Source organism: Sorex fumeus, unplaced genomic scaffold (assembly GCF_029834395.1).
Source record: "Sorex fumeus unplaced genomic scaffold, SorFum_2.1 ptg000044l, whole genome shotgun sequence".
Lineage (NCBI taxonomy): Eukaryota > Metazoa > Chordata > Mammalia > Eulipotyphla > Soricidae > Sorex > Sorex fumeus.
Window position 1 is genome coordinate 12,442,595 of NW_026606101.1, and position 9,996 is coordinate 12,452,590.

The window sequence follows — 9,996 nt, forward strand, 5'->3', positions numbered from 1 at the left end:
GGAGGGTTTCCTCTGATAGGTCTGCTGTGAATCTAAGGGATGCTCCTTTGTATGTGATTTCCTTCTTTGACCTTGCTGCTTGTAGTATTGTGTCTCTGTCCACAGCATCCATCGTTCTGACTATGATATGCCTGGGAGTGTTTTTATTAGGGTATCTTTTAGCTGGCACCTGTCTGTCCCCTTGTATCTAAATGTCTGTATTCTTTAACTCTGGGAACTTTTCAGCAATGATTTCTTTGACTGTGGCTTTTTCGTTGGGGTTGCCTCCCTGTCCTTCTGGTACTCCAATGATTCTAATGCTGTTCCTCTTGGCATCATCCCCTAGGTCTCTAATTTTCCTTAGAGCCATTTTAAGGTCTTTTCCCATTGCTTGTTTTTCCCTATGGGATTTCTGTTGCTCATCTTCAAGCTCACTAATCCTGTCTTCAGCTGTACTCATCCTACAGCTAAGGGAACTTATTGAGTTTTTAAATTTGTCTACTGAATCCTTTATTTGTGACACTTATTTTTGTAGCTTTTCTTCACCAAAAATAAAACTTTTATTTGTTACCAATGAACATCTGAATTTTAATTGGATTCTTGGACTGGTGGTTCATACCCATCAGCCCGTTCAACTTTAGCACCTGTCTCATCTCCAGTAGATTTTCCAGAACTGCTACCTTCACCATGAAATTCCATGAGTTTTTCCAATTCAAACTTAGGTTTCTTCAGCATTTTTACTTTTCTAACAAAGACTTCATGGAGTGGGTAATAGACTGGCAAGCCTTTTCTATGTCGTTCCCAATGCTGTCTGGAATCAATTTATTGACCACCTCTTTTAAGTCACTTGTCTGCACCTTCTGAGTCATGATTTCCATCATCTTCTTCTGAATCTGGCGAACCTGCTGATGCTGAGCATAAGAGGTCTTCCAAATCTGGTTATTGCGGTTCTTAGTAAAACCAACACAGAATAGACAAAGCAAATAACCATCGGTAGTCTTGACATCAACATGAGTCTCAATCATGGTCTGCCATTTTTTGACCATGGAGCACATTTTGTCATGGGTGTGGTCCATGCCATGGAAGTTTGTCAGGCAGTTTTTGCCCTGAACATCCTCTGTAATTAGCTTGAATTTCCTAAAAGCAACTTAATCGTTCTGCAGGTCATCAAGACTCACTTCAAATACACGACCCTTGAGGCCATCGGATGCAATTTTGGTTCCCTGGGTTCTGATGACAAGTGTTTTCCCAATATTTCTTATATTAAACATTGCGGGTGCTTTCACGTCATACCAGTCTTTTTTAGAAAATAGATCAATCACTTTCTTCTTGGCTCCCTTCTTGCCGTCTTTGGTAAGGCGCTTATTTTTGCCGACCGCCATGGTGCCGCTCTGAGAGCCAATAGGTTGTAGCTTTTTTTATTTCTGCTCTCATTTCTCTCTGTATTTTCTCGACTATCTGTTCTATTGTTTCTTTCATTTATTCCTTTAGTTTTCTGGATATCTCCTCCATTAATTCTTTGAGTAGATCCTTGAACATCCTCTGCATTTCATCTCTGAATTCTCTATGAGAAAGAGCATAATTGTGGATAACCCCGGTTGAGGATTCAGGATTCTTTTCTTTGTATTCTCCTTGTAGTGGAGATTTTCGCTGTTTCTTCATGTTGTTTTGGTTGTATAGAGGTAGAACCCTGAAATTCACAAGTACTGTTCCTTCTTATCGTGGGAAAGGATTCTGGATAAGGTCGGTCAATGGTAGTCACTCTTCTTCCTTTCCTCTCAGTCAGGCATTATTCTTTGGAGTACAATGGGCATTGAGTGAAGCTTTGGAGGAGTTGCTCTTTAATATTGGGCTTGTACAGCTTATTTTGTACTGGTCTTTTGTTAGTATTGGAGTAGGCGAGTGGAATATTGTTGTACTGTAGTTGAGGTGGTTAGAAATTTTGCGTTGGTATTAGGTGATAAAGGGTGGGATGAAAGTCCTGAGTGCTCGGATTGGGAAATATAACTGCGGCCGCGTGAGCAGCCGCCCGTCCTGGAGAAGGCCATGCCCACTTTTGGGGAGGCCACGCCGCTACATAGTGGCCACACCACTGGCAGGTCCCGGGGACACTCCCACCCAGGAACTTGGAACGGAGGGGCCCGATGAGGTGGATGGGGAGTCCTGTGGCACTTGGACATGTGTCCCCCAAAGTGGCCTCTGGTTGCCCGGTGCACCAGGTTAGTCTTAATCCCAGCAGGATCCTTATTCAGTTAAGGATGGAGCGATAGCACAGCGGGTAGGGCATTTGAGTTGCACACAGCCAACTCGGGTTCGATTCCTCCATCCAATTGGAGAGTCCCGCAAGCTACTGAGAGTATCTCGCCTGCATGGCAGAGCCTGGCAAACTCCTCGTGGTGTGGGGTCATTACTGGTAGCCGCTCAAGCAAATCGATGAACATTGGGTACACAGTGCAGTGCTACTTTGAATGTATTATTCCATTTTCTTCTTGCTTGCTCAGTTTCATTTGAGAAATCTGACATGAACCTTGTGATTTGTTTCCTTATATGTGAGGTACTATGTTCCCTGACTTCAAAGTATATCTCAAAGCAATAATAATTAAACAATATGGAATTGAGGATCAGGAAATAGCTCAAAGGTCAGGACAGCATGATTTGCATATGGGAGCCTAGGTTCAATACCCATCACCTAAAGGTCCCTGGAGCAATCCCAAGCACCACATGGTGTGATTCAAAAGCAAAAGTCACTGCAACCACCCACACCAAACAAACAAGTCCCTCCCAAAGCCCCCCAAACCCCCCAAAAAAATCACACACACAAGCCTCACAAGCAAACAAAACCCACAATATGTTATTAAAACAAAAGCAGGCATAAAGATGAATTGAATAGCATTCAGCAGTAAATCCACAAATATTAAGGCATATAGTCTATAACAAAGGAACTGAATCCAGATAATGGAGAAGGAGAAGTCTTTTCAACATATGGTGTGAGAAAAAACACGCAGAAAAATGAAACTAGATCACTAACACCACACACAAAATTGATATAAATCATGGATATTAGACCCCACGCTATAAAATCCAAACAAGAAAACATAGGCAAGAACCTAACAGTAGAGATGTATTTAGAGTCATCTTTATTGGTAAAAGGAAAAAACAAGAAAAATAAATGAGATTATAATAAATGACAAAGCTTCTATACAAGAAAGAATGAAAGGTACCTGGCAATTGGAAGAAGATATTTGCACATCATATACTTGACAAAGGGTTTAAGCCCAACATATACATATGTATGCATATATATGTATATATTTGAACACATAAAGAATGCACACCATTTCACAATAAGAAAGCAAGAAACTCAATAAAACATAGTCAAAAGACCTAACTAGCTCTCTTTCAAAGAAGGCATATAGATGACCCAAGACAGAAGGTAAATATTCAACGTCATACATTTTTAGAGAAATTACCCAGGGCATTTGCCTTGCATGCGGTAGACCTGGCCAACCCAAGTTCGATTCCTTCGACCCTCTTGGAGAGCCCAGCAAGCTACCGAGAGTATCTTGCCCGCTTGGCAAAGCCTGGCATGCTACCCATTACTGAGTTATTTGATATGCCAAACATAATAACAACAAGTTTCACAATGAAGACGTTACTGGGCCCACTCGAGCAAATTGATGAACAACAGGAGGATAGTGCTAGTGCTAGTATTGATTCACTGTGAGATAGTTACAGAACTTTCATGTTTAAGTTTTGGTCAAACAATGATCAATCACCCATCCCTTCACCAGTGCACATTTTCCACCACAAAATTCCCAGTATCCCCCCTATTCCAGCCCTTCCCCTGCCTGTGTGGCAGACAATTTCCACAATATTTTCTCTCTCTTTCTACTATGATTATATTCAATATTTCAACATCAGTCCCACCACCACTCAAACATGCCAAAAAGGCAATGCTAGACAATTTGTTTTGTACTGCTTGTTATGGATTGCATATGTACTCTTAATCACTTAATCACTTAACTTCCCGTTAGTCATCGATTTGCTCGAGCGGGCGCCAGTAACGTCTCCATTTGTCCCTGTCGCGTGCTAGTGTAGCCCAATGGCATCTGTTCGCTCCGGGAACATGAAGGGCCTCAGACCGATCGTTCATGATCTTGACGAAGAAATCTGACCATCTGGTAGGTGGGTGGCCACGTGATCTTTTGACATCCCGTGGAATCCAGTCAGTAACAGCTCTGGTCCAACGGTCGTCTTTAAATCTCATTACGTGACCAGCCCATCTGATTTTCGACACCTTGGCAAATGAGACAGCGTCCCTGATCCTTGATCGTCGACGGATGTCAGAACTCTGGATTCTTTCTCTCATTTGAGTGAAACGTGATATTCCAAGCATAGCTCTTTCTATTCTTCTTTGGGAGACCTGAATAGCGTTCTCATCTTGTTTGCATAGGGCCCAGGTCTCTGAGGCATATGTTAATGCAGGAAGAACAGTGGAATCAAAGAGATGTGCTCGGAGCCAGAGGTTCTTCGTCCTCTTAGCTATTTCTTCGACGTTCTTGAAGGCGTTCCAAGCTGCTCTCTTCCTCCTGCGCAGCTCGGGTGCCAGGTCATTTTTCATGTTGACCTCTCGACCTAGGTACACATAGCTGTTGCATTCGGAGATGGTCGTTCCATTGAGAGCGAATGGGGCGTCAGGAACAAGGCTGTTTCTCATAAACATTGTCTTCGTAAGATTCAGCTGTAGTCCTACCTTTCCACACTCACGGTCAAAGTCGGCCAGCATTTGTGCTGCTTGGCTGATGTTTGGTGTTATTAAAACAATGTCATCAGCAAAGCGGAGGTGGTGTAGCTGCCGACCATCTATCTTCACTCCCATTCCTTCCCATTCCAGTCATCGCATGATGTTCTCGAGGGTGGCACTGAAGAGTTTCGGTGAAATGGTATCACCCTGCCGCACCCCTCTCTTGACATCAACGATCACTTCTTTGTAGAATGGTGAGATCCTGGTAGTGAATCCGCAATACAGCTCACGGAGGATCCTGATGTATTGGGCTTGAATGCCCTGATTGGCTAGGGCTTCAATGACCGCTTCCGTCTCAACAGAATCAAAGGCCTTCTTTAAATCAATGAACGTTAAACAGAGCGGCATCTTGAACTCCCGAGAAACCTCAATGAGCTTGGTTATTGTGTGGATATGGTCGATGGTGCTGAATCCTTTGCGGAACCCTGCTTGCTCGCATGGTTGTCCTTCATCTAGTGTTCTGCCAATCCTATTTAGGATGACTCGAGTGAACAACTTGTAGATGACAGACAATAGGCAGATCGGGTGATAGTTGCCAATGTCATGGATGTCTCCCTTCTTGAACAGTAGTACGGTCCTGCTGGTTTTCCATTGGGACGGAACCTTGCATTCAGACAGGTAGCGAGTGAAGAGCCGAGCCAGTGTATTGATGAGTACTGACGGCAGGTTCTTCAGGTGTTCAGGTCTGACCTTGTCTGGGCCGGGTGCTGTTTGTTTCTTTACCGACGAAATGGTGTGTCGGATTTCGGAAGGGAGAACGTTGGGAACGACATATCCATCCTGTGGAATTTGGTATTTCGGCAAGTGGACATGGCTATCGAAGAGATTTGAGTAGAAGTCATGGATAATCTTCTCCATTGCCGTTCTGGAGGATGTGATGGATCCATCAGGACGTCGGAGGGCAGTCATCTTGGTCTTATAGTTGGCGAAAGACAGGCGGGCGTTACGAATACTTTTCCCGGCTTCTGCCGCATCTACCAGTACTTCTGCTCTTCTCTCTTTGAGGTCTTCCTTGATCGCATCTCTGCACTGCTTTGCGAGCTCCGACGTTAGTTTGCGGTTGCCTGAGGCATGCGCCAAACCACGCTGGCGAATTAGCTCAAGAGTTTTCGAAGATAGGCGATTTTTTGTGGCTATCTCTCTCTTGGCGTTCCTCGCACATTCATGGAGGTGCTGAACCAGTCGATCGTATTCCTCGTCAATGTTGTCAACAATGGCATCTTTCCATGTTGCCGCAATAGTACCAAAGAGTTCCCAGTTGGTGGTCATTCTGGGAGTTCTCTTTTTGAACTTTGCAGTCCTTTCTCCCCGTTCTGTGAAGTAGAATTTTGCACGAAGGAGACGGTGGTCCGATCCCGTTCGAAATTTTGGGACAACAGCGACATCAGTCAGGCAAAACCGTCGATTGAATATGATGTGGTCTATTTTGTTGTGGAATCGTCCACCGGGAGACTCCCATGTCCATCGTTTAGATTCTGCCTTCTGGAACTGTGAGTTACCATGAATGGTCTTGGTCGACATGATGAACTCAGACAGTCTCTCACCCTGTTCGTTCCATTCTAGGCCATGGGTCCCGATGTGAAGTTCTTCAGCTGATCTTCTCGGTCCTATCTTGGCATTAAAATCGCCCACAATGATCTTGTAGAAGGTGTGGTCTTCTTTATAGAACTTCTCTAGCTCCATGTAGAACTTCTTGATTTCTCTTTCATCATAATGAGATGTTGGTGCGTAGACAACGAAGATAGAAACTGCAGGCAGTGAGCCACATCTATTCAAATGTAAACATCCGATTTGGGTTGTTAGGCATTCGAACGAATCAATGCTCTTGGCCAAGTTTGTGTTGACAAGGACACCGACGCCTCCAACACCTCTTTTATCGCATGTTCCGAGGAACAATTCTTCTCCAGTGTCGAAAATGGCATGGTGAGATTCGTGCCTTCTTGTCTCGGTCAGACCAATGATGTCGTACTTGATCATTCGCGCTTGTACCATCAGGTCCTCGATGGATGCATCTGATGCTAGCGTACGTGCATTGAAAGTACAGACGATCATTTTTGTCTTCCTTCGTTGTGGCAGCCTAGGTCAGCCTTGAGATTTTGTCGGCCTCTCCTTTCTCATCCTTCTCAGTGCTGCCATGTCGGTGAAGCCGTCAGGGTCAGGTGAATGAGACCAGTTGTAGTTACTGGTTTTGGCATATCGAATACACAGCGGATAGCTTGCCAGGCTCTTCTGTGCGGGCGGAATACTCTCGGTAGCTTGCCAGTCTTTCCGAGAGGGATAGAGGCTTTTGGGGTGACCTCTAATCACCCTTGTAGGTGTTACCATATTTGAACCCTATCAAATATGGTAGGACAATTCCGGAAGGTGGGTATAGCGGCCGCCCGGGTCCGGAAAGCGTCCTGGAGTGTGGCGACGGCTGGGTAGTGGAAGTAGTGTGTACTCTAGGAATTCGAAAATTTTAATAATTAGGGTCTGGAGAGATCTCTGCAGTAAGCTGCTCGGTTCAGGGATTCATGTGTGTGTTTCTGGATCATGGCTGTGTAGGAGCTTAAGAAGTAGCCGGGGGGGGGGGGGGTGGGGGCGTTTGTGTGTTTGATCTCAGAGTCCCGTGGGGCGGGAGTGGTGGGGGAAGGAGAAGGGCCGGCTCCTCCCCTGTCCCGTGAGGCCTGGCATTTGTCACTTCTACTCCCACCTACGTGGACTTTTTGTTGGGTTGTAGAAGATGGCAGCTTCCGGGATTCCTAGGGGCAGGAAGAGGGGTGGCACCTGCTCCCATCTGGAGTGGCCCAACAAAAATGACCTATTGCAAAGTCTGGAGGCATCTCTGCAGGGAGCTGCTCGGTTCCGATATTCATGTGTGTGTTGAGAAACTGCCTTTTCTCTAAAGTATTGCCTTGGAGCATCTTGCTCTAGCCTCTTAGTCAGCTTTATTCTTTGTCTATCAGAGGGAAGAGCAGCAGTGTTGGTCGATGAGACAGAAGCTGGGAAAAGTATTCACAGTGCCCGCCTATCCTTCTCCAACTATAAGACCAAGATGGCTGCCCTCCGATGTCCTGATGGATCTATCACATCTTCCAGAAGGGCAATGGAGAAGGTTATCCCCGAATTCTACTCGGATCTCTTTGATAGCCAAGTTCACTTGCCCACATACCAAATTCTGCAGGATGGAAATGTTATCCCCATTGTTTTCCCCTCCAAAATCCAACACGCCATGTCATCGGTAAATAAGCGTACAGAACCTGGTCAAGACAAGGTCAGACCCAAATACCTGAAGAATCTGCCTTGAGTACTCATCAATACACTGGCTGGGCTCTACACGCTACCTGCCTGAATGCAAGGTTCTGTCCCAATGGAAAACCAGCAGGACCGTTCTCTTGTACAAGAAGGGAGACATCCACGACATCCACAACTATCACCCAATCTGCCTGTTGTTTGTTGTCTACAAGTTGTTCACTCAAGTCATCCTGAATAGGATTGGCAGAACATTAGATGAAGGACAACCATATGAGCAAGCCAGTTTTTAAAAATTCTATCAGCACGATCGACTATATCCACACCATTACCAAGCTCATTGAGGTTTTGCAAGAGTTTAAGATGCCACTCTTTCTAATGTTCACTGATTTAAAGAAGGCCTTTGATTCTGTTAAGACTGAAGCAGTCATCGAAGCTCTAGCCAAACAGGCCATTCAGACTCAGTACATCAGTATCCTCCTCGAGCTGTATTACGGATTCACCACCAGGATCTCACCATTCTACAAAGAAGTGATCACTGACATAAAGAGAGGGGTTCAGCAGGGTGATACCATTTCACCAAAACTCTTCAGTGCCACCCTCGAGAACATTATGTTACAACTGAAATGGGAAGGAATGGGAGTGAAGATAGACGGTCGGTGACTACACCACCTCCGCTTTGCTGATGACATTGTTCTAATAACACCAAATATTAGCCAAGTGGTATGAATGCTGGCTGACTTCGACCGTGAGTGTGGAAAGGTCGACTGCACTTGAATCTCATGAAGACAATGTTTATAAGAAACAGACTCATTCCTGATGTTCCATTTGCTCTCAACAGAACGAACATGTATGAATGGAACAATTTTGTATACCTAGGTCGAGAACTCAACATGACATACGACCTGGCACCTTAGTTGCACAGGAGGAAGAGAGCATCTTGGAACACCTTCAAGAGAGTCGAAGAAATAGCTAAGAGGATGAAGAACCTCCAACTCCGGGCATATCTCTTCAATTCCACCACTCTTTCTGCATTAGCATATGCCTCAGAGACCTGGACCCTGTGAAAACAAGATGAGAATGCTACTGGGTCTCCCAAAGAGGAATAGAAAGAGCTATGCTTGGAGTATCACCCTTCACTCAAGTGAGAGAAAGAATCCGGAGTTCTGACCTTCATCAATGACGGAGAATAAGGGACGCTGTCTCGTTTGTCAAGGCGTCGAAAATCAGATGGGCTGGACACATAATGCGATTTGGAGACGACCACTGGACTAGAAGCCATTACTGACTGGATTCCACCAAAAGATCGTGTGGCAGCCCACCTATGAGATGGTCAGACTTCTTCATCAAGACCCTGAATGATCGGTTTGAGGCTCTTTGTGTTCCTGGAGCGAGCAGACGCCATTGGGCTACACTAGCACATGACAGGGATGAATGGAGACATTACTGGCTCCCTCTCAAGCAAATAGATGAGTAACGAGATGTCAAGTGATCAGATCATCAAGAGAATATATCCCTTAGACAAACATGTCTCTCTGTGGCTCCGTCATTGTGTGTGCACATCTGTGTGCGTGTGCACGTGTGAGTGTGTGTGTGTGTGTGTGTCTTAGTGCTTTCCTACTCCAGTAAGTATGAGATGCTCTAAGGTCACTACTTATTTCATCTCCAGTACCAGAACTAGCACTTTCTCTAAAAAGTCAATTCCTTGATTACTTTTATAGAGGATGGAATAGATATCCACTCCAGTGCTTGATAGGCTACTGCTACTGTGAGTCAGAGAGTTTTAGGTTTCCCTGCTTTTGCCTTTTTGATTCTGCTTGCATTCTGGGTTCATACTCAGCAGAGCAAATGGCTTATTCCTGGCTCTCTGCTCACAGATTATTTCTGATGGTGCTCAGGGAACCATATATTGTGTCCAAAACCAAATCCCGACCAGCTGCATGCACAGCAAATGCCCTACCTGCTTACTAGTTGTTACATTC

The 9,996-nt window shown here is 45.1% G+C and overlaps 1 pseudogene; it reads right to left on the bottom strand.

Annotated features, from left to right (window-relative positions):
* Window positions 1-525: 525 nt before the first annotated feature.
* Window positions 526-1,365, bottom strand: LOC130030559 (40S ribosomal protein S3a-like; annotated as a pseudogene).
* Between the last annotated feature and the right edge of the window lie 8,631 nt (window positions 1,366-9,996).